Genomic DNA, 25,584 nt, shown 5'->3' with positions numbered 1-25,584 from the left:
GCAGGCTGTCATTTTAAGTAGGTATATTATTAACATTTACTAGACCATATTTCCTAAGGACTATAATATCATCACAACAAAGTTTACACTGCTTTCACAAGCGCAGCAAACTTCACCTTTCTCCAGGTGTCTATGAAGTAGGCTTTAAAATGGAGCGGATGGAAGGAGGCAGAAGGGACAATGCAACTGCACTACACTGTGGTCTTTGCATCCATCTAGCGATAGGTACTTAACACTGCAGCCCTGTTGTATTTAACAGTGTTTAAATTACCTTCTAAGTCAGCCTTTTCAACCTGTTTACCCCGGATGACCTCTTGAAATCATGGTCAGCTCTCAAGCCTATATCTATAGCTTATAGCACATTAGTATGATCAGTAAAATGTACAATTTAATATTCCAATAATTATTGTCCATGCTCTTTTGAAAAGAGAGTACTTTTTCTGTGGATGTTTATTTTGGTCATCGTAGCCAATCCTTTTTGTTTGGTTCTCAGTCACCTAGAGAGAATATTAATTATCTCAGTTCAAAAATAATGTTTATTTCGTTCCAATTACAACCTTAGAGCCCAGCAAAAATCAAGTTGAGAAAAGCTGTTCTAATCTAACAACCCATCATTCTTCAAATGTACTTTATTTTATTTACAACTGTTTAGTTCTATGGGATCCTTACACATACAAACCAATGTGCTCGAGACAACACATGTTAGTTAGTTAGTTTAGTTTATTATATTTATATGCTGCCCTTTTCCCCCGAAGGGGACTCAAGGCGGCTCACAACTCAAACCAGGGAAGGGGGATACAGACAAAAATTAAAAAACGACACATAACAATGCATAATTTAAAACACACGACAGTCACACCATTCGAGACAGGGGCAACAGCTCTTTAGCCCCAGGCCTGTCGGAACAGCCAGGTTTTAAGGGCTTTGCGGAAGGCCTGGAGGGTGGTGAGGGTTCGAATCTCCACGGGGAGTTCATTCCAGAGGGTCGGAGGAGCCACAGAGAAGGCTCTCCTCCGGGTAGTCGCCAGTCGACACTGGGCGGCGGATGGAATTCGGAGGAGGCCTAATCTGTGGGATCTAATCGGTCTAGTGGAGGTAATTGACATGTGATCACTCTAATCTAGGAGCTGCTTCCTAATTTACCCAAGGGATTCTCCTTGCATTCCACTTGGGTTGCAAAAACATGGAAAGCAACTCAGAAAATCTCACCCATCAGACCGCCGAAGAAACTCGGGTCTCAAAATATAATAAGACACCCCTCCCCCGTGCATGTTCGCTAACAGTGCTCTTCACATCCTTTCTGGAAGGAAGCTGACATTTCGGCACCTTGTAGCATCTGTTTAGACATTTTCTTTTCTCGCAGGTTAAATAGGATCACACTAGCTAGCCTCCACGCAACAACATTGTTGTGAACAAGAGTAGACGTCAAAGTAGATAGTGGCAAACCAATTCTGAACTGCTACCAGAAGCCGACACGAATTTAGAAAAGTCAGCAGGAACTGAACTGGAAAAGGGACTTTCCGTTATCAGCCATTCTTGGTATCAGTCTTTATGTCAATGTAAAGCTCAATGCAAAAGTGAATTTACATTGCAACCACGTAGCAGGATCTAGAAGCCAACAGCAAAAAAAAACCTAGCAGGTCTGCACATAGGGTTAGTACCCGTCAGCTTTTTTAAGATACGCCGGAGAGGAAACTCAAACCATAAATACTAACGCTGGTTTTACAGTAACAAAATTTTGCAAGTCTGAAAGTTCTTCCCCTTCCTCCCTTGCCTTTACTTTCTAGAGAATTGGGTTGAGTCCCTTCTGAGGCAATTTGTCCATTCTCAACCTTCCTTTGGACTCTGATTTCTCTTATCAGGCCATTCTCTAGGCTGCGACTCTTCCTCCTGTCTCCCAAGGCAATTACAGTACAGTGCACGAATGGAAGACCATAAGGAAAACCTAGAGCTGCAGGCTGGACAAGGAACATGGACAAAGATTCACAGAAGAGAGCAACTGCAAATCATTGCCACCATCAAGATAACTGTGAGGCACTTCAAATGGTCACTCATGCTCTCGTCACCTCTAGGCTTGATTACTGTAATGCGCTTTACTTGGGGCTGCCCCTGAAGAGTGTTTGGAGACTACAATTGGTCCAGAATGCGGCCGCGCGAGCGGTATCGGGTGTACCTAGGTACACCCATGTTACACCTATCCTCCGCGAGCTGCACTGGCTTCCCATCGGTCTCCGAACGTGCTTCAAGGTGCTGGTCGTTACCTTTAAAGCCCTACATGGCTTGGGACCTGGATATCTGCGGGACCGCCTCCTGCCACATACCTCCCAACGACCCATAAGATCTCACAGGCTGGGCCTCCTTCGGGTACCGTCGACCGGGCAATGCCAGTTGGCGACTACTCGGGGGAGGTCTTTCTCTGTAGCTGCCCCGGCCCTGTGGAATGATCTACCCGCAGAGATCCAGATCCTTCCCACTCTCTCGGCCTTCCGGAAAGCCATTAAAACCTGGCTGTTAGGGCAGGCCTGGGGCTGTTGACCCCAAAATACAGTCCAGCCCCATTTAGAACGGAGTGCATGGTGTGCTGCTTTTAAATCTATCTTCTCTTTCTCTGTATTTTATTTTTTGATTTATTTTCTGTACTGTTAGCCGCCCAGAGTCCTACGGGATTGGGCGGCATATAAATGTTATTAAACTTGCAAACTGTTTAAAAAAAAAAAAAAAAAAAAACTTCCTTTTTACAACCCTGTAGTCTCTATTTGTGGAAGAGTCGGGGCAAACTGGATGGAGCAGACAAACTGACTTCTTTGATTAGAGAAAAAACAATAGCTAATTATTTATTGGTGGATGCAAACCTCTGAACTTTTTGTGTAAAACTGAAAAAAAATGAGCTACTGATTTATGGTTTTGGCAATTAGAAAGGAAAGATTATAAAAAGAAGAGAGTTATGATGCAAGTTCAGAGAGAAAAGATAAAATATACCTGTACTCATAACTACTGTAAGAATATCGGAAGCTATTTCTTTATATCCTTATATCTTTCTTTGTATCTTTCACTTTTTTATTTTCTTATTGCATTTTTAACTTTTTCAGATATTTCTTTCATGTTTTCTGTTTTTATTTAGTTTATATTAATTCGTATTATTGCTTTTAAAACTTTCAGTTAAAAATTATATTTTAAAAGTCAAATAACAACTGCAACAAGGTATTCATTAACGGATTACTTAAAAGACAAAACTATCATACGTTCCAAAAATTAAGGAAGCCTAAGGAAGAATGAGCTTCCTACACAAGGAAATTCTAGAGATTAGAAATACCTAAAAATCAAGCTATTTAATGACCTCAATGAGAAAAAAGCTCTTGAACTATAAAAGATGAAAAAATAGGAGTTCATTCAAGTTAGTGATAGATTGTCACAGAAATACTAAGGAAAATAGGCACAACAGCGCTGTTAATACATGTCCTTCTTATCCTCTTTTCAATAATACATACAACTTCAAGCAATTCACTAGTTGCAAAGTCTGGATTTACACAATGCACGAGGCCAGACTGGATTTCACCATGGTTCATTGAAAAGTACAATTGGCCACCTCTGTGTGACCCACTAAAGTATAAACCTGGATCAAAATTCAATATCTGGATCTACAATAGCACAGGAAGACAAAACACGTTTCAAACCACACATTGGCTCATAAGGAACAATCTTAACATCACGGTTGATCCCAGCGTTGTTTATCGGATCTCTTTTAGGTCAAGCATCTCAAGAGAGGAAAGGCTAGCTGATGCTCACAACAATGGAACGTTAGAATCTAGTATTTTATAGCCTTCATTTGTCTTAACACTGCTCTAATATTTAATGTGCTGACTCAAGAGTTGACTCAACATTCCAAAGCAGTCACATGAATCTGAATATTCCACTTATAAATCCAAGATTTATGGAGTGTGACAACCATAACTGGGGAGGAAAGAATGTTGGAAAGATAGGGGAGGGCACAGTAGCCATATTCTGAATGTAGAACTTTAACAGCTGTTTCCAGATAGAAAATCAGCAGTAACTTATATCACAGAAAGGCTTCCGTCTGTCCAAGGGGAGGAATCTTAACTAAAGCAAATGAAGAGTAAATAAATGCTATTATATGGTGAAGAATGAACTTTCCCCTGAAAGCTTCAGAGATCTTTGTTCATTTGCTCTTCGTATTTAAAGATGCAAGGGGCACAACTAGAACTGCTTCAGAACCTCTTATCTGGATGCCCTCTTTAGAACTCTTTAATGCCAGAAGTGCCCACTATGTTTTTGACTAAGAGTAGGGTAGGGTAGGGTAGGGTAGGGTAGGGTGGAACAGAAAAGAACAGAATCAAATACTTTATTTGGCCAAGTGTGTTTAGACACACAAGGAATTTTCTCTAGGCTCTCTGGGTACATGCAAAGCCACAGAATAATGATGATCATTATCATCATCATCATCATACCAACAAGAGGGAGTAGTAAAGAAGATAATAAGGATAATGGTAATACTACCGACATACTACATGGGTAAATATGCATAGACATTAGATAGCACTGTGAAAATTAGGTGCTCAGTAGAGTGATGGCCGGGGAGGGGGGGGGACTGCCCATGTGTCCAATTCTTTTGGTCTTCAATGCCCTGTCTTCCCAGCCATCCTTCTGACCCACAGTCTTCCACAGTCTTCTATGGAAGGCAGGCTGGTTGTAGTTATTCTTTCTGCAGTCTTAACTATAGTTTGTTTATTTATTGAGTCTTTTTGTAAAAAACAAATATATGCTACGTTTTTCTTTTATGTACAGCAAATTTTCAGAAGAATCATGACAGATTAGAACAGGTTCACATAAAGGGACTTGAGGGCAGGCTGAAGGACTTGGTATATATTCAGTTTGGAATTTAAAAAAAAGACTGAGGGGAGACATAATATCAATCTTCAGGGGTATCAAAAAAGTACATGGAAGACAGCCAGAAATTATTTTCTTAACATATATTTTTTTATTAAAGAAGTTTTTCCATAAAACAAAAAGAAATGTAAAAAAATATTTGTCCCATGCTAACGATGGTTGCTATAAATCAAAAGACTCTTTTTCCCATCACGTTTTTGAAAAATGGCCCACTGAATTTAAGACACATTTTGGAATCCATAAACGCACTGCTTGAAAATGTTTCCTAATGGAGGCAATTAAGCTGTTATCTCTTTTAGTGGTATGAATCTATAGCGAAAATAAATAAATGAAAACTTCTTGGAAGTGTGAGGTCAGTGCATAACATCACCAAGATTCAGAAATTTATTCCAATAATAAATACTTTATATTTGTCAGCAACATCCATAACAGTGACAATGTCAAAAATTATACATATGATATTATCGAGGGGGGGGAAGCCATTTAGTATAGGTGGCTATATAAATATTATAATGAACCATGGTGAAATCCAGTCTGGCCTCCTTCCCTGATTTGAATTGTGAGCCGCCCTGAGTCCCCTTCGGGGGGAAAGGGCAGCATATAAATATAATAAAATCAATCAATCAATCAATTATAATGTATAATAAAATAAAATTTCATGAATGTCTAATACTCAAGGTTTACTGATTGTGGAGTCCATTGTCCATTTCAGTATAAATATTAGAGGGAAGTTTTGGATCTGTGGTGCAATGCAATATAAAGTCACTTCCTATATTCCTGTTCAGGGTGGACCCTAAAATGAACAGCAATGGGTATTATAAAATAAGGGCATATGTCACACTCAGCTTCTGATCACTTCATTGGCCCATTCTCTTAACTTTCTTGGCAACGATGCCAAGCAATTTACCATTGACTGGAAATATCATCTTCTGATTAAGCAATAGAAGTTTCAGACCTGGTATCTCCTAGTGGTCTTCCTTCTAAGTACCAACCAGATCCAGGCCTGCATATTTCTTAACTCCAGAGAATGATGTGCTACAGGAATCCTCAACTTACAACCACAACAGAGCTCTGCATTTCTGTTGCTAAGCAAGGCAATTATTAAGTGAATTTTGCCTCCTTTAATGACCTTTCCTGCTACAATTAAATGAATCACGGCAGTTGTTAAGTTAGTGACATGGTTGCAAAATGAATCTGGCTTCCCCATTGACTTTGCTTGTCAGAAAATCACAAAAGGTGGTCACATGACCCCAGGGCAATGCAACTGTCATAAATATGAACCAGTTGCCAGGCATCCAAATTCCCACAGGGGATGCTATAATAGTCATAAATGTGGAAAATGGTCACAAGTCACTTTTTTCAGTGCCGTTGTAACTTTTAATGGTCACTAAATGAACTGTTGTAAGTTGAGGACTACCTGTACTGCCACTTGCTCCCATGTATTCATTTACTCACTAAATCTGTGTTCTTGTGCTAAAATCCCAATTTTATCTATACCTTCATAAACCATATAAATTCTCCTTTGAATCAACTCCTACTAACCATGTGGTTTGCAACTGCATTTTTTTATGGATGGTTTTTCAATTTCCCAGGCTAGCTTAAAGTTTGGGGTTTCCAGTGGTCTCCCATCCCAGCTGTGCTGTGGAGTCCAGACACAGCCTGCCAGGTGCCCCATCTGCTGAGACCCAATGACCAGGAATATTTTTTAAAAAACCCACAGTATTTACACCTGCTTTTATCATTTTCAAATCGGTTTACATGAGAAACAAACTGACACGTTATCTTTTCCGCTTGTGACACAGCCTTATCAAAACCATAGCAGTGAGTAGGATTTTTTTAAAAAAAAGATACCATTGGTGTCAAACTCACGGCAGCATCACATGATGTATCAAAAGTTTTTTCATCACTAAACCACGCGTGGGCATGGCCAGAGAATGGCGCATCCAGCCCGCGGGTTGGGAGTTTGACAGCCCTGGTTTAGAGCAATCATTACAATAACTGCTCCAAGCAGAGTTATATGAACTCTTACATGAACTTGCCACAAATTCAACACAGAAAAACACCTTGAAGAAATCTCAACTGGCCAACTGATGCTCCTTAAGGGATTGATCATTAAGGGTGCCAAAGAATAAACCTAATGAATGGATAAAAGTAAAGACAGCTTAGAAATACAAAAAGTTAATATAGAAATATAAAAGACGCTCCGTCTTCACAACTTTAATTAGAAGGCTTCATTCAGCACCACTAGATACTTTGAACTTTTCAGCAATGGCACACACGGTACAATGCAATAGCAACTGTTCATAGAAACATTTCTTTGCATAGAATTGTCTGCCTATCTTTGTGGGCAAGGGAGAATGGATGGAAGGATGAAAAAGAAGCATCTTTATTAACTCAATAAGAAAAACAATATTCCTAGCAATACATTTGTTTCTCGGGAAGCCAAAAGGAATCTTTTTACCTGTTACAAACTGCAAAAAGGAAAAAAAAAAGAGTATCAGCAAATTCTCCCTTCCTAACAAATATACACACACATAGCACATGGCAAATTAAACATGCAAAATGACTGCCTCCTAACGGAACAAGTCTAAAAGAACAAGAGCTCTGTTCATCTTTGCATCTGGTCGCCCAAGTTGATTTTGGCACCAAAATTGTTATTTGACAATCAAAAGGATGCTCACTGGATTGTTGGCTGGTTGGCTCTTTCCTGCCCTCTGAATTTCAATCAAGTTTCACACTTCCTCTTCTACACAGAGCCAAGGTTTGTTTTGAGGAGATTGTGGCTTTGATGTAAGCAGGGCGAAGCCCACATAAAATTGATCTGATATACGGAACTGGCTTGGTTATTTATTTTAAAACGCTCATACAGAATTTATCTGAGTGCATTCTGCCCCACATGTGCACTCACAGGTGGTTAATTGCTTGGGGACTCCACTGAGAACATACCATAGGCCTAAACAGATTGTATAATTGAACAACTGTGATTAAATGTCAAGCTAGCCCATTCTTTAACAGGACATGAAATACTACTGCCGGATTTAACTTGGTACTCAATTAAGCAATCTTGATGGAATCTGCACCAGATCCTCACAACATTCTAAATTTAAAAAAACAGTCCAAAATTAAGATTAATGAGGTTTAGCTTGTCATGTGAATGCAATTAAGTGATCTGATTTGGTTAAGCGAATAGGTTAATAGAATGCATAGGCATGCATTCTTTTGAATCTATGATGATGCTATTGTCCCCACCCTCTTAATTTGATTGTTCATGAACAAATCACACATTTTTATTAAATTGGTTTGCATTTGTGAATGCATTTAACTGGCAAATGTATGGGAGGGGGTTACCTCCCACCCAATCTGTGACACACATTCTAATGGAAACAGTTCCTTGCAAACTTCAAGAAAGCATCTGTCCTTGACAGAATATGCTTTACTCCTAAGGTAAGTAACAAAAAGACATGGTAAATGAATTTTACTAGATCTCAGACATAGGGCACTGGGTTAGCCTCTCCCTTTCACTATTGTCAAAAATTTTCCTTAAAAGACAGTAACAATATATTAAAGACACATCATTCTGTTTGCAAAAGTTGAATATTACTTTATTGTAAAATGAGAAGAGACAAATCTATGGCTATTGGCTATGAACATTATGGACTTCAATGAAATGAAGATCAGTATTTCCATTATTATGGTTCTTTCTTCTCTCCCCTCTCAACATTTCCTACTTAATAAGATACTAAGCTATCACTGATCACTAAGCAATGTACCAGTCCATTGTGGACCTCTTAGCTTCTGCTCTTTTAGGGTTTTTCAAATTAATGGCTTATTGTTTTGATATTTCTACAAACCTGTACCATTAGAGCTGATAGTCTATAGAAGAAAGAAAAAATCAGGACAGCAACTTTTCCAACTAGCACCATTCATTAAAATATGTAAGCTTTTTATTAAAATATACAAACTTTTCTGATTAACAAACTTTTACCACAAAAGGCATAAGCTTCAAGTTGCACTTTAGGCAAAAGCTTATGCCTTTTAATCAAATGCGCTAATCAGAAATGGTGAAGCACCAAACTCTTCCTAATTCTAAACCTAAAACTTCCCTCTTGAAAAAGGATGGCATAATCCCCCAAAAGGTCATTCAATGCATGAGGAAACAGGAAGCTCTAAAGATACCTAAGAGAAACAATCAGAATCAGTAAGATTAGGTTCATATAAATATTTTAATCCAAGTTAAGAAAACACAATTGCTGTGTTCACAAAACATGTCTTGTCCAAACAATTATAATGGCTAAATAAGAAGAGCTGGCTCACACAACATGCTGTTGACATTTTCTACAACACAATCACAAACTAGCATTCTAATCCATTTTACCTTAATAATAGCATGTTATGCAGACTATCCATGAGGAATCTTGCTCATAATCCAGTGATCTTCCAAAACAGCTCAGTGGAACGCAGCTGGAAGCAAGCTGCCAGATTCTATGGCACTTGGTTGGATCCACAGATCTTTTTAATCCAACCTGGTTGCATCCACAAATCTCTTAATAGTTCTCCTTGTGCATCTGCTGATTCTGATTTTGGAACTGAACTTTTATTCTTATATAATTCAGTTCAATGGATTAAGATGTCGGTTTCTAAGCAATTCGACACATTAAAGATTGTGGTTTCCTCTGCTGTGGGAGTTCTCACAGCATCTGCGTAAACATCAGAGAAAAGATGTACAGAACATTCTATTCCTAATAGGTAAATTCCCCTTCTACTTACATGACTAAGTTCTCAGTTATCCCACACCGGGCCTCTGTGCTTTGCCCTACTTCCTTAAAGGACAAGCCAGTAAGTTAACAACTTCAGCTGTTTTGGTTTTTTTCAAGGCAGAGCAAGACTCTTATCACCAACAGCAACATAACAGGGTGAAATCTACTGCTCAAGACTTTTACCCCTGTGGATGAAAAAAAGAAAAAGAAAATACTTTGTCGCCTCTCTCCACAGAATTGATGGTAAACTCTTTATCTAATACTGTATATCCAGAACAGAAGTCACTGGACTTCTAAGGCTATGTGTTATTTATTTACATTTATAAACACACACACATTAAAAATAAGAATGCCATAAAACATCCTGTTGAAAACTAGGCATAAACAACAAATGAAAACAGACTGAAAAAGATAAAATGACTCATGGGTTAAAAACTATGATAATTCCCCTCATTCCCCTCGGAAATAACTGTTTTTGGCATTTTCCTGAAAACCAGCAGAGGAGCCTAGCCTGATCTCCGTTGCAGGTTCAAAGAATTGCGAATATGCTTAGAAAGAAGGCTCCCAGGAACCCAATGGCTACTGTGGTAAAATAGGAGATAATTTTTACTTTTCAATAGCATTAGTTTCTTGTCTCTCATTTCCCCCTTCTAACCCTAACCCTAACCCTCCCCCCAAGCTAATTCATTAATGAAGATTTTTGGCATGTAGGGAACAAGGCAGTATCAATGCTATTCTAAAATTATCATCAACTATGACACAGAAACTTCTCAATTGATGTTTGCAGTTTGAGTATCTGCTTCAGCAGAAAAACTGAGGAATTTCTGAATCCTCCTGACATAAAACAGTAGTTTTTAATCTCTGTGTTTCAATCCAATTGGGGTCTTCCCCAATCTCTGCAGCCTCCAGATATATGGACTTCAGGACCAAAAACCAGTAGTCTGCATTGTGAATCCAACCTATAAACCAGTTACTAATCTTACAGAACTTTTCAGAGGTGACACTTAACAAATGTATTATTTGCTATACAAGTGATAATTGGAATTATCTACGCTGTTGTAAGGATCCGATCAACGTGCCTTCTTTTATAGGCACTTGGGTAAAGAGGGATATGACATCGAAGCTCACCAATAGGCCGCTGGGTTGTAGGTTTTGTTTCTTTATTGTTTCTATGGATTGAGTTTTGTACATGTGAGGTGATGGATTCTGCATAGGGCTGAAGTTGTTTGGCAAAAGGTTTGGCAAGATTCTGTAGAGGTGAGCCTATGGAGCTGACTATGGGTCTGAGTGGTGCTCCTTCTTTGTGTATCTTGGGGAGGCCATAGAGCTTGGGGCATCTGGATGATTTTTCTCTGGGGACGATTCTTTGCTGGATCTCTTCACTGATGGGAGAGGCTTTTCTTTTGGATTTGGTGGTTTTTTCCAGGTAGGTGGTGGGGTCTGTGTTTAGAGGTTTGTAAGCGGGGTCTTGGAGTAGGTTGGATAGTTTGGCTTGATAGGCAATGTGTTCATCACCACAGTGGCGTTACCTTTGTCTGCTGGGAGAATGATTATGTTGTTTGTCTTTCCTCAAGTTGGTGAGTGCTTTTTGTTCTTCTTTATGTAAGTTGCTTCTGGTGGATTGCTGGAGCAGAGGATGTTGGTGACTTCAAGTCTGATTTTATTGGCTTCATCTGGGTTGATTTTGGTGAGTGTAGCTTCAACTCCGCATATGATGTTTTCAGTGCGGATGCGTTTGGGGGTGACTGCAAAGTTGAATCCTTTGGAAAGGACATTGGTATGGTGAGGGTCCTGTCTCTTATGTTATGTACTGTTTGTTTCATGAGTTGCTGTGGAGGGAGATTGGGCTTCTGGCGTTTTTCTAGTCTGTGGAGTTTGTTGGTATGCGTGTCTGTCTTGTGGGAGGGTTCTGTTTTGGCTCTCCAGAGGGCTAGTTATTTGGATTTGTCCCAGAGTGCTGGGTGGATTTTGTTGCTGAGTTTGAGGTGAAGAGTAAGTAGGCCCCTGTTGGTTTGATCTAGTAGTAATCTTTTCCTGTGGAGTTCGTTTTTGATTATGGCTAATTCAGTTCTTTTCAGGATCCTTTCAGTGGCTGAGGTTTTTGAATGGAATTTTAGTTGGAAGCATGTGGAGATCACGTTTTTGTCTCGGCAGTTGTGCAGGAATGTGAGGTCACATAAGATGGTGGCTCTTCGGACTTTGAGTTTTTTGTAGGTCCTGGTCAGCAGGAAGGTTTCCTCCCCGTAGAGGTAGGATATTTGTTTTCTACATTTTCACAGGTATAGGTATGCAGGTCTTGGCATATTCGGGTCTTTTCCCATGTAAGATTGACAGTATCTTGGCGACGTTTCGACAAGGTCACACTCGTCACATCTGGAAACTAGCCCTAGTCAATAAACGAGTCCCAGCCACAAAAACCGACACAGGACCAGAACAACACAGGACACCATCACCAATCACCCTCACCAAACATCAATTCCATCAACCAATCAAGATGTGACAACACAGCCAACCAATCCGTTTAAAGCAACAAAGCCAACATTCCACACACCCCACCTATATTTATAGAAAAACGGCAGCTCCGATCACACGAAGCCAAAGGCACCAGCCTGAAGATGACGAGTGGGACCTCGTCGAAAACATCACCAAGATACTGTCAATCTTACATGGAAAAAGACCCAAATAGGCCAAGACCTGCATACCTACACCCATGAAAATCTACAAAAACAATTTATATATATTTGAGAGAAATTATTTGGCTATTAAACCAAACTTTAAGAGAGAAAATTGCTTCATGTCAGCTTTTAGATGCTGTGATTTAGAAGCACAGGGTTGCATTGGCAGCTTTCTAAACAACCACAGCTGGAGCCTTTATCCTCGGTGTAATTTGCAAATCTTAAACTTTTAACTCTGATGAACTATATTGTGGCAGGCATTTGTTAAACATAAATATTTTTGGTGAAGGCTTTCTGGGTATAGCTGAACTATACTGTAGTTCTCATATTCTGATTATAACATAATAGTAATGGTCCATTATCTTCAAGATGCATTTTAGATATGGTTACCAATTCTGGGCTGCAAAAACATTGATAATCATAAGAAAAACTTAACTTTCTGGGTACATGTCGTGGTCACCTAGATTTTGCAGCTTTCATCTCTGATAGCTGAACTTGGAATTCATTTAAAATGAAGCAAAACAAAACAATTTTGGTTTATTTTTTTTAACATTCTTAAAAACCTGGCAAGCCCTTAGTTCCTCAAAATGAAACCACAGGCATTTGTTATGTAAGTAGAAAAATATTTCCATAATTTCACAAACAGCACAATGGCTATTATGGCCTTTTAATATCCAATTATTCATAATCATAAAGGTGCCATAATCCAGTACATTATGTATTGTGATATTGATTATAGCAAAAAATCCTAGCTACTTCAAAAGCTGGCAAGCTTTTTTTAATATTTCTTAATGAATAAAAATATTAACAGGAATTGGGCAGGAATTGAACTTTACAAAAAACAAATGTCTTGATGGGCTTGTCATTAGTCAAAAATGAGTTGGCCATAAACAACTGTAAATATTAGCTTTTAAGTGCCTTTAGAACAGAAAGAAAAAACCTAGCACCATCTTGCCAAGAATTGCCAACAATAAACTGCTTCCTAAAACTAACTTTCCTTAAAGCTAATAGACTGGATAGACCAAGAAATATATTTTTGCACTGTCATCAAAAGTAAAGCATTCTTCTCTCATGGAAAATCAGGGAAGCCTCCTACCTAAATTGTACAAATATCATTTTTAGGAAAAGTACTTATGACATCCTATTTGCATACATTGATATGTAATGCAATCCTATATATTTCTATTCGTGGACTTCTGCAAATTTACAAGACCTACAGTACTGATCCAAGTTTTGAACAGATGTCTCAATCTCATCTGGCAAACTGCCCTCTTCCAAACTGTTAGTAAAGGTGCAGAAAAACCTTTGACTTTCCTTAGGAATGGTCCATCAACATGCCTGTCACCGAATATCCACCAATCAGGTACCCTCTTTTAAAAAATAAATCCGCCTACAGTCTGGAGAAGAAAAGCGCATATTGAAAATTGTTAGAACTCCCCTAGTAGCCAAAATAACATGCTTTTTATATTTTCTGCAATAAGGAAGCTACTGTAGTTGTGGTGAAGGATCTCTAAAAATGAAGGGCTAATTTAAACAGCTGGACAGCAAAAGTCCAAACACCACAAGATGGCAGCATAAGGATCTCCTGAAAGCCATCTTATCATTGGATTTTTGCACAGGTCACCCTACAAGCGAGAACCTGCCCATTAACTCCCACAGTGAGGCACTCTTATTGCACAAGCAAAACAGTTAGGTTTCCTCCAAGTAAAACCAAGGGATTGTAACACCTCTCCTGAATTGAGAGCAACTCCCGACTTCCTACTTACACCCACAATGTTTTCTTTGAAAAACAACGGAAATTATTTGTCATTTCTTCTTCCAGGACATGTTCTGACTTCACGTACTAGCCTACTGCCCAGGGGGTTTCCGAGAGCCTATTCTCCTGATAGTGATGCTCTCTGAACCTGCTTAGTATTAAACAAAGTTGGAAGGCCCTATCACCTGGCTGAGTGGCAAAATCTCTATCCTGATGACCTTCTGGAACATTACAAACAACACCAACTGCTTTGGTGTCCTGATACAGGAGGGTCTTTCCTCCACCACCCCAAGTGGTCTTTTTTCTTCCACCACCCCAAGTGGTCTTTTATCTCAATGCAACACAGCCCAATTCTTGCTTAACTTTTTCAAGATCTGCCATAGCCACCAACTGTGGTTCCCCCCGCCTTCCCAACCCATATTTTATTATTATTAATATTATTTATGCCATCCATCTTCTCTCCTAACAAGATGTCTCTGGGCCGCTTAAGGTAAAGATAAAGGTTCCCCTCGCACATATGTGCTACTTATTTCCGACTTTAGGGGGCGGTGCTCATCTCAGTTACAAAGCCGAAGAGCCAGCGCTGTCTGAAGACATCTCCGTGGTCTTGTGGCCGGCATGACTAAATGCCAAAGGTGCACGGAACGCTGTCACCCTCCCACCAAAGGTGGCTCCTATTTTTCTACTTGCATTTTACATGCTTTTTTTAACTGCTAGGTTGGCAGAAGCTGGGACAAGTAACGGGAGCTCATTCTGTTATGCGGCGCTAGGGATTCGAATTTCTGAACTGCCGACCTTTCTGATCGACAAGCTCAGCATCTTAGCCACTGAGCCACCGCAACATTATCATTATTATTATTATTACTTTATTCATTAAACATGAAACTCAGCCAACTGAACATTCAAAAATCTATCACAAATACCATTGACTGGTGCTAATGGTTGATATGGTTTGCTGCCAGTGTCCTGGGTATCAACCAAGTACCTTCTTAAATTATTATTAGCAATAGCAGTTAGACTTATATACCGCTTCATAGGGCTTTCAGCCCGCTCTAAGCGGTTTACAGAGTCAGCATATTGCCTCCAACAATCGGGGTCCTCATTTTACCCACCTCGGAAGGATGGAAGGCTGAGTCAACTCTGAGCCGGTGAGATTTGAACAGCCGAAACTGCAGTCAGCTGAAGTAGCCTGCAGTGCTGCATTTAACCACTGTGCCACCTCGGCTCTTGTTGTTGTTGTTGTTAATTAATTATTATTATTATTATTATTATTATTATTATTATTATTATTTATAATTTATTTTATTTTATCAATTTCATATATACATTCACAATTATATGATCTCATAACTGTTATTAATATGTATTTATAACAATTTTTCCCTACTGTTGACAATATACTTGAAGATCCATCTTATCTTACAACGGTCCTACTTCTTCTTCCCTCCCTCCCTCTTTCCTTCCCTCGTTTCTTCTCTCCTACTCCCCTTCCTTCCCTCCCTCCTTCTCTCCTTCTATTAATTATTATTATTGCCACCCATCTTCTCCCCTAACAAGGTGTCTCTGGGCCTTATAAGTTATAAAACAAATTGAAAAAAATAATAAAAACTGTTACAGCGACCCAGATTAAAACATTATTATTAAAATCCGTGCTAAAAGTCTACTATTAGCTGCCTCTCCTTGACAGTCAGAAGTCTGACAGGTGCAGCTGGTCCTAACCTCACCAGCCAGCCCTGCAAACCCTTTTCCCTGGGAAATTATCGCAGCCTGTCCAGAGAGAATAAACGGCCAATTGTTCTGACCGGGGTTTTGAGGGAAGGTCTCTTCCTTCCCCCTGGCGCCCTGAACGGCTGCGGCTTATGGGTCCGTGAGTCCAGCCTTTCAAGAGGCCCGCGAGGGTTGAGCGAGGAAGGGCTGGTTCTCAGCGGCACTACAGCCCAGGCTGACCTCGGCAACCCGCCTCAGGCCGGTTTTATTCCCTTCGAAAAGCCGGAGGCGTTTTTTTGTTTTTTTTTTATTTTTATTTTCGCCTCAGCCACCCATCAAAAGGCCTGAAGGGAAAAGTAATGAGGGAAAAGGGAGGGGGAGGGGGGGAAAGAGCAAGGGCGCCTTCCCGCCAGCCAATCAGAAACCCGCCTGCAAGGGCGCGCGCGGACGAGTGGGCGGGGGAAGGAAATAGCACGAGGCCGAGGGAGGGAGGGAGGGGAGCAGGGAGGGAGACGAGCGGGAAGGGGCGCGGAGAAGGCGGCGCGAGGCCCAGCCGCGTGACGAGGGCAGCCGGCGGCACGAGGCCGGACCATAACAAACCCTGGGAAGGGAGGGAGGGGGGGAGGAGGAGGAGGAGGAAGAGAGGGCGTGGCTAGGCCCGGAGAGAAACCGCGCTCGAGGGCCCTACATCGAGAGAAGGCGATTGGCTCGACAGTTGGGGGGGGAAGGGGAGGGGCTAGGCCGCCCTCTCTTTTGGCTCGAGCCGCGTTGCTATTGGCGGGGCGGAGCCTGGGAGTCAGGATCCGGAGCGGTGGGGGGGGGGGAGAATAGGAGGAACCGCGGCTGTCAAAACAAACCTCGCGCGCGGCTCTTCCCGAACCCGGCACGCGCGCCCTCCTCGGCCCGCCTGGCAAGGCGACTCTCTCCCCCCCCCCCCCCCGCAAGTGTTCCCGGTCACCCGTGCGAATCCTGCTTAGGGCTTAGCGAGGTTTGGAGGAACGGAGCATCCACTGGCTGGAAAACAAGCTGCCTACACACCCCTCCCCCAAGGGCTTGGCTCGCCCAAGCTTAAACCACGAATCCTGGTTTACCAGCACACACACGCCAAGAGCTTGGCCCGCCCAGCTTAAACCACAAATCCTGTTTACCAGCACACACCCCAAGTACTTGGCTTGCCCAAGCTTAAACCACGAATCCTGGTTTACCAGCACACACACCAAGAGCTTGGCCCGCCCAGCTTAAACCACAAATCCTGGTTTACCAGCACACACCCCAAGTACTTGGCTTGCCCAAGCTTAAACCACAAATCCTGGTTTACCAGCACATACACACCAAGAGTTTGGCTCGCCCAAGCTTAAACCATAAATCCTGGTTTACCAGCACACACACCCCAAGTACTTGGCTCGCCCAAGCTTAAACCATAAATCCTGGTTTACCAGCACACACACCGCAAGGACTTGGCTCGCCCAAGCTTAAACCACAAATCCTGGTTTACCAGCACACACACCCCAACAACTTGGCTCGCCCAAGCTTAAACCACAAATCCTGGTTTACCAGCACACACACACCCCAAGGACTTGGCTCGCCCAAGCTTAAACCACAAATCCTGGTTTACCAGTCCCAACGCGGGCTAGGCTCAACAGGCTGAGCTGCCAACTACCAAACCTCCTTTCCTTCCTCCTGGAAAGCAACTCCGGCTTGCCACAAAAATATTACCAGCCCAAAACATGGTTTCTCAGCCAAGGCACACAAACCCTTGAGCCAAGCGTCCCACATCACAGGGATGAGTCAGAGGGAGAAGCCCCTTCCAGCCAAACAACTGCAGGAACGGGACTGCCCGCCTCTCTGCAAAATAAAATAAATGCCTAAATAAAATGGAACACCTCCAACAAGAATTCCTCCTCCTCCAATATGAAAATGAAAACACTCGAGTTCAAAGCCATGGCTTTTTTTAGTATAGAAGTGGAGCGGGTATGTGAGTCCCGATAAAGGAGGATATTTGTAGTTCAGAGTTGAACTGTGGGCTCCTTGGTGCTCTCTGAGCTTGGCTGTTTTCTTCCAAACCTTTCATGACCCAACTAGGTAACGTCATCGGTGCTAGAAAGGAATGGCATTTGCTCTCAATTTATATTCTAGTGGCTTGCCCTGTCTAGTCTTTGGAGGTTGTTTGGTTGGGCTGTTTATTGTTAAGATTGTTTGGCAGTTCCTTGACTCCCAGTCATATATAATTCATACGGAATATAAATTAAGAGCACTCCTTGTTAGCACTGATGATGTTACCTACTTGGGTTATGAAATGTCTGCAAGAAAACAACCACGCTTAGAGAGCACCAAGGACTCATCAGGTGTATATGTATATAGCCTAGAACAGGGGTCAGCAACCCGCAGCTCGGGAGCCGCATGTGGCTCTTTCATCCCTCTGCTGCGGCTCCCTGTTGCAGGTCGGGAAAAGGAAAAAGGGATGCCGCTCTAGGAGGAGACTCTATGATAGGGGAAACCGGACTTCCGGTCGATAAAAGGAAAAAAGACGCTGCACTAGGAGGAGACTCTATGGTGGAGGAAACCGGACTTCCAGTCAATAAAAGGACAAAAGACGCTGCACTAGGAGGAGACTCTATGGTGGGGGAAAACGGACTTCCGGTCAATAAAGGGAAAAAGGACGCTGCACTAGGAGGAGACTCTATGGTGGGGGAACTAGTCTTCCTAGGCGTCCAAGATTCATGTACGTTGTCAGTTTCTTTAGTGCACTGCTTTGCAAAGAATCTCTCTATGCAACCTGCTTAATACGGAGGTACAACCTATGTGTTTCGGGGATGTTTGTCATTGGGAGAATTTGCACAGGCACCCCAAAACAACGTAATTCTTAGCCGTATTCCCCACCATAGTCAGATGCTCTGTACATCATCAATGCGGCTTGTGACCAACCTGAGTCGTAAAATCTTCAGCCATGTGCACACGCCCCATCATTTGATTCCAACCTGAACTGGGATGGATCAGAGCGGATCCTGTGATCGATTCGACAAGCACAGCCCGCTGAAACAAGCCTCTTTTGCCGTCCAAACCCTGCATTCCGAAATAAAATCCCTCACACAAATGCCATGACGTAGGCGCACTGTAAATTCTGCTCTTTTAATCCCGCACAGCTACAGACGGCTTTTTTTTGTAATGTAGAATGCAATTGCCATTCCTCATTTCTTACATAAGCTTTCACCCCGCCGACTTGCAGCTTAGTGGAACACAGTAGAAAGCAACGTGGCTTAAGGCGATGTGTGATCTTGTCATCCCAATTTAAGACGTGTCCCTCTAGGGACCACATCCATGAGGCTAAAGGGGAGAGATCCCTCTCCCTAAAGTTCTCCTGACCGAGGCTTCCCAAGAGCATGAAACTAACTCCTTGCCCCAGCAAAAAAAAAACTTTTATTAATTGACTGTGAATTTTGCTCATTCACATCCGGCAGAGTCTTTCATGGGAGGATTTACGGTCACAGAGCTTATCTGGCTTGGAGAGCTGCCAGGACGATATCTGCAAAACCTGGCAAGGAGTCTCAGAGAGTCACGAACCAATTAAGCGAACTATCTCCTGCAAACTCCACTCCCCTTTCGCTCCTCTTTTATTTCCTCTGGAGGGGCCATTCATCGTCCACCTGTGGCCTTACTCTCAAGTCGACCCCTGTTCCTTAGCTGTTCCCTTCGTCTGGCCACTCTGCACCTGTGCACACTGGGAACAGGCTCCACCTGTGCTTCTGCCTCACTGATGCCCGACTCCGAAGGCAGCTGATAACTGGCATACGGCTCTGTCCCCTTCTCTGCCTCCGACACGGAACCCTCATCAGAGCCTTCCCCAGACTCCAGGACTGGCCCATGTTCCCCCCCCAAACCTTCTCACTGTCCGAATCTGTGGCCAGTTCCTCTGGTGGGCCACAACAAAAATATGCTGCATGCTTTGATTTGGCGTTGAGTTTTATCAAGTCGCATTTGACACAACCGCAGAATGTTTAAAACAGCTGGTTACCCCCTTATTTTTTGCTTTAAGAATCGCCGTGAGGCCATTATATTTCCATTCATCCCCAGAACTGGATTTATTACAAGACCAGCCCACAGTTAAAACTCTCTTAGTGAGTCAGCAGTTGTGTTACAAAACTAATCCTAACAAATCAAGATGAGGTGGAATGCAATCGTGAATCCCGTTCACATTGGGCTCCGTGTCTTCTCAGTTCAAGCTAATCCCTTCATCCGAACACAGATACCTCAATTCCCGAGATTATTCTGGAACCCCAAACCCCACCGAATCTCAAAACTGCCCATCCTAACGAAAGCGACTTCCAAATTCCTTGAGAATCGTATGAGTCGGTTTACATCAGCAAAACACCCCCAAAAAAACAGAGAAGAACATTCTAGAACACGGTTTCCGCGGTACGTTCTCGGCTGAGTGTTCTGGCACCTTCTTCTTTTTTTTACTGTCATGCTAGACGCAAATCGAAAGCTTTTCCTTAGTTAGCTGGTTTGCTATGCTCGATAGCATCCCTCTTACGAGAAAAAAATTATCTGACAGAGATGAAAAATTAAAAGTTGAATCAGAGGGGGGTTTTTTTTGAAGGCTGTTTTCCAAAGCTATAAACAGCCGGAATATATTATAATATTTATTTTTAATCTTAAAGGGGTTTCATGATTATATGAGTACAGCCGCATGCAACTCCTCTCTTCATCCTAAATACGTTCCTCGGCTTTCTTATCTTCGGTCGGATACGCAGAAACCTAAAATTTATTCCAATTCCTATTAAGGAGAATGAGGATGGCAAAACCCAGTGCTAATATTTAGATTTAAAACACGATTTCTCCGTTTTGTAAAAAAAAAAAAATCAAATTTATCATCTCTACCTGAAAACAAAAATACTGGAAAAGCATCTTTCTGATCTTTAAAAAAAAAAAATCAATCAGATGCTTCTCCCAATTTTTTTCGCTATTCCTTTTTAATGATACTCAATTACCTGCTATCGTTGTTTTTTTTAGGGAGCTAAATGCCTAAGGATACTTATAAGTAACTCTTTATCGAAGGTGAATTTTGTAGTATAAGGGTAGAGCATTCCGTATAAATATAGAAAGTCTGTGTCATAATTACAGGCAAAGAAGGAGTCAAAAATGTAATAACGTATTTTGCTTTCTGCATTCCCTCAACGCTTCTCTTTCTATTTATATATAAACCCAGAAGACATATTTTGGCTGGCTTGCCACTAAACAGACCAAGTCTTCAAGCCATTCCAGCCAAAAACTCTCAGAAAGAAAAGCTTAACCTATTAATTTAGTTTAAGCATACGCAAACCTTGGAAAAGAACCGAAGAACATAACTGTTTACGCTGGCCAGGCCCATTATATTGGTGTTCCTATACAGGTAGTCCTCGACTTACAACCAACCATTCGCTTAGCGACTGCCCGAAGTTGCCACGGCCCTGGAAAAAAAGCCACTTGCGAACTGCTTTTTCACTCTTTACGACCGTCGCCACTTCCCCCTGGGAACACGATGAAAATTCAGGCACTCGGCAACCAGCATTTATGACAGTCGATCAGTCGCAGTGTTCTGGCGTCACATGATCGATCTCCCCCTTTTGCAATTCTTCGGGAGAGCCGAGTCAACGAGGAAGTCGGATCGGCTCAATCACCGTGTCATTAACTCCGCAAATAGCAGCGACTCGCTTAACGACTGCGGCAAGAAATATTACAAAATATCGCTTAGCAACCGTGTTATTAACTTCGCAATAGCAGGGACTCGCTTAACGACTGCGGCAAGAAACATTGCAAAATGGGGCGACGCTCGCTTAACGCTTTCCATTGTCCAGCAATGGAAATCTTGGGTTCCATCATAGTCGTAAGTCGAGGCGTACAGAGCCTGTCTGTTGTTTCTCCATTATTACTTCGGACTCCATTGCCCCGTTATTAATTATTGCTTCTATTAACCTCTTGAAGCCTGGGAGGAACAGGTGGACTTTAACTCTGATAATAAATAAAAATAACATCCACAGTTTCCGCTCCCCCATATCCCTCCTCCCTTCTCCATCGGCAATTAACTAATTCATTCCCATTTGCAGGGTGAACAACTCACATAACGTCTTCCGGAAACTCCAGCCAGGACCGGCAAAAATGCAAATCCTTTCTTATCTCAGAAGACCCTAACGGGGAGGAAACCTCAACACCCCAACCTCATCATCGAAGCCCCTAAACAGCTGGGCAGGGCAGCCATGCTCCCCACCACTCACATCTGGACCTCAACTTTTCCTTCTTCCCCCCCCCCCCACAAGCAACACTGCAGAGCCGCCTTAAACCGGCGAACATCCCTCTAACGCAGAAGCTGACCAGACACTTTTTAACACTTCGCACTTCCAGCGCCCACACGCCAAAAAAGAATTGCGGGGAGGAGGGGGGAGATTAAGGCAGTCCTCTTTTGCCTTTCAGAACTGGGAAGGGGGTTTCAGCAAGAGTGTGCGCACGCACACACACACTCCGACCTGCCAGAGGCAGAGCGAAGCTATAACCTGTCCGGTCCGGGGGCAAAGGTATGAAAATTGCACCTGTCTTTAAAGCACAGCTGGAAGGAAGCCAAAATGAATCCGCCTTCCTCCTCCTGTCCTTTTTCTTAAGCCGCCATCACCTCCAGCTGGATCTGCTCTTCACCTCGGCGGGAGGAGGAGGAGGAGGAGGAGGAGGAGGAGGAGGAGGAGGAGGAGGAGGAGGAGGAGGAGGAAGAGAAGAGTCTTCTGGGGGTGAAGATGGAGAAGAAGAACATTCTGGCAACTTTCTTCTTTAATCTAAGATACAGGATCCCCGTTCAGCATCACCTCCGCCTCTGCTAGGGAATTTGTTAGCCTCCCTGACTTTTCCCGAGTTTTTACACACACACACACACACACACACACACACACACACACACACACACACCATTTCCTAGCTTAGGATGTTCAAAAACTCTCCTAAATGTCCACTCGGAATATCGGTCAGTTCTTAGCCGACCTCGCAGGGTCGTCGTTGCGGCCAGCCAGCCAAAAGGGTAATTCTTGGCAAAGCGCCTTTGCTTCCCCAAGCTGCTAAGACTCTTATGTAAAATAAATAAATAAATAAATAAGGATTATGAAAGGGGCCGACTTTCCTCCCTAAAAGGGGAAGGAAGGGTCAGCCAAGCTGCTCCGTCACTTCTCCCACTTGCTCTGACCACTAGCCGTCACAGCCTGAAACTCTGCGGCGGCGGACGCTTCCCCCCCCCCCCAGAACCCACCCATCTTCCAAACACCCAAGATAAAGTGGCGTTTTACCTACAGTCCCCCCCCCACTCCCATCCTTTTCGGTACCCAAAGCCAAAAAACATATATATAACCATCTGCCCGACTCAGCCGTGGGAAAAATTATAAAAAAGGGATATACATACATACTTATTATACATATATATGTATTTATATGTACAGTCGACATCATGTCCTTGGAAGGCGTCCAAACCGCAGGCCGGATCTGCGTGGCTCGCTCGGGCACCTGAAGCGGCTGAATCCCATTCCGGGATTCCGGGAGAGGAAGACGCTCCGGCGAGGAGGAGGAGGAGGAGGAAGATGAAGAAGCGAAGGAAGAGGAAGACGCTGAGCTGATCGATCAGAAAAGCCGGCAGTTCGGGCGGTTCGAACACGTAGCGTCGAGTTTCCAGCGTGAGCTGGGGGGGGGTTGGACTAGATGACCTCCAAGGCCGAGGAGGAGGAAGATGAAGAAGCGGAGGAAGAGGAAGACGCCGGGCTGATCGATCAGAAAAGCCGGCAGTTCGGGCGGTTCGAACACGTAGTGTCGAGTTTCCTGCGTGAGCTGGGGAGGGGGTTGGACTAGATGACCTCGAAGGCCCCTTCCCTCTCCGTCCCTGCGAAGGAATCGCAGCCTCCATCGCGCCGTCTCCCCTCCAGTCATTCCGAGCCCGAGTGTCTCCTTCGATGTCAGATCCCCGACCGGCTGCGGAGCATGGGCTCCCGAAGCCGGCGCGAAGCGAAGCAAGAGACCCTCCTCCCGGGACTTGGGAAGCGGGGTCTCCGCCGGGGCGATGTTTCCCTCGGGTTAGAAGGGTTGGCGAGCTTTCTTCTTCTTCCTCCTCCTCCTCGCCCGCCGCCGCCGCTGCTGCTCCTCCTCCTCCTCCTCTTTCCACGTCTGTTTACCTCGAGTTTGAATTTTATCTGCGCAACATTAGCTGGAATGCGGACATCAGAGGCGGGGTGGAAGCCAGCGACGCGCACACGCCGCCCGGAGGGAGCCGCGGGGAGCTCCCGCCGAGACAGGCGGCCAAGCGGGGCAGCGGCAAGCAGCCGTTCCTCCTTCTCCGCCTCGCCGTGGCAAGACACGAATCCCGGCCGCTTCGGGGCCCAAAGACCCTCGTCCCACCCCGCGATCCCCAACTAGGAGACCCCGGCCAAGCCACGAAGTCCCAGAACCGACTCATTAAAAAAAGACAAAAAACAAGACTTTTCTTCTTTTGGGGGAGGTTTTTTTTCTTAAAAAAGATCGCCCCCTCCCATCCTTCCCGCCGTGCCCACTCAAAGCATCTCAGCATCTTTCTCTCCCCCATCCCCATAAGAATTAACTTACCTGCGTGTCTGCGCCTTCCCACGACGCGCGTCCTTTGGCTTTAACCCGGATCCCGAGCTGGGGTTGGGGGGGTGAGGATCGAAGTGGCCAAACGTCCCGCGGCTCCAGAAATCGCAAAAGCCCCCTTCATCCCCCCCATCACCCACCCACTCGCGATCGTGTTCGCCGGATCCCCCAAATCTTCTCTGCTGCTTTCTGTCGTTCTCCCACCCACCCACCCCAAAAAAGAACCATCCAAAGAAAGTCGGGGGATGAGTGGGCTCGGGGGGGGGAGAAGAGACACCCCTCCCCCGGATGGAAACAGGTGCAAATTCCGCACGCAGGCTGGTTGCGCGCCGCCGGTCCCTTCCGAGGCTGGAGAGGAGAGATCGCGGGGAAAGGGGAGGGGGCTGTCCGAAAGTTGGGAGGGGGGGTGTCCTGCAACAACACCCCCCCCCCTTTTCTCCTCTCTGCTGCCGCCTCCGGGCTAGGATGCCCCGGGCCAGCAGCCCCGTAATCGCAGCCGGTCCCGGAACGGCGCCTGGAGTTCCTGCGCGTCCGCCCGCGCACCGCCAATAGCTCCTCTCGCTACAATGTTGTTTCATTATATCGTGGCCATCATGTGACGCCCGGAGGCCTCGCTATGGAAACTTCGGGGACTCCCACGTGACTCCACAGCGGCGGCGGAGAAGCGAAAGAGAAGCCGAAAAGGAGACGCGGATTACGGGGATCCGCCGCCACCTTCCCCGCCCCCCCCCACCGCCACGAATGGGATACCCCTCCCCAGCCCAGCCCTTTCCCATCCTATATCTTTGCAAGAAACTCATTCCTCCAGCCCTGGCGCTTTTATCTTGGTTTCCCCTTAATTTCATCTTCCATGTCCTATATTGGGTATTCCTTATCTTTTAGAGAGAGAGAGAGAGAGAGAGAGAGAGAGAGAGAGAGAGAGAGAGAGAGAGAGAAAGAAAGAAAGAAAGAAAGAAAGAAAGAAAGAAAGAAAGATAGATAGATAGATAGATAGATAGATAGATAGATAGATAGACAGACAGACAGACAGACAGACAGACAGACAAGATAAGATATAGAGGCGCAGGTAGGCAGACAGACAGACAGACAGATAGATATAGAGACAGACAGATATAGAATTAGATACATTAAGATATATATATAGAGAGAGAGAGATAGCTAGATATAGAGATAGACA

At 43.8% G+C, this 25,584-nt stretch overlaps 1 protein-coding gene across 7 annotated transcripts in view; it reads right to left on the bottom strand.

The window, feature by feature from the left end:
• Window positions 1-24,489, bottom strand: part of LOC106540147 (endonuclease domain-containing 1 protein) — a 125,653-nt gene extending 101,164 nt beyond the window's left edge. For 4 of the 7 annotated variants that reach the window (XM_087722694.1, XM_087722686.1, XM_087722693.1 and 1 more), the window contains exon 1: window positions 9,281-9,932. The gene's annotated coding sequence lies outside the window, so the exon portion shown is untranslated. Of the gene's footprint in view, window positions 1-9,280; window positions 9,933-23,214; window positions 23,532-24,401 lie in introns of those variants that run through there. The other 3 variants (XM_087722689.1, XM_087722688.1, XM_087722691.1) reach the window with 3 other exon arrangements.
• Between the last annotated feature and the right edge of the window lie 1,095 nt (window positions 24,490-25,584).

Source organism: Thamnophis sirtalis, unplaced genomic scaffold (assembly GCF_051295495.1).
Source record: "Thamnophis sirtalis isolate CommonGarterSnake01/CBP01778 unplaced genomic scaffold, rThaSir2_p1.2 scaffold_9, whole genome shotgun sequence".
Taxonomy (NCBI): Eukaryota; Metazoa; Chordata; class Lepidosauria; order Squamata; family Natricidae; genus Thamnophis; species Thamnophis sirtalis.
The sequence above is the reverse complement of the archived record's forward strand: the minus strand, read 5'-3'. Positions and strand labels throughout refer to the sequence as shown.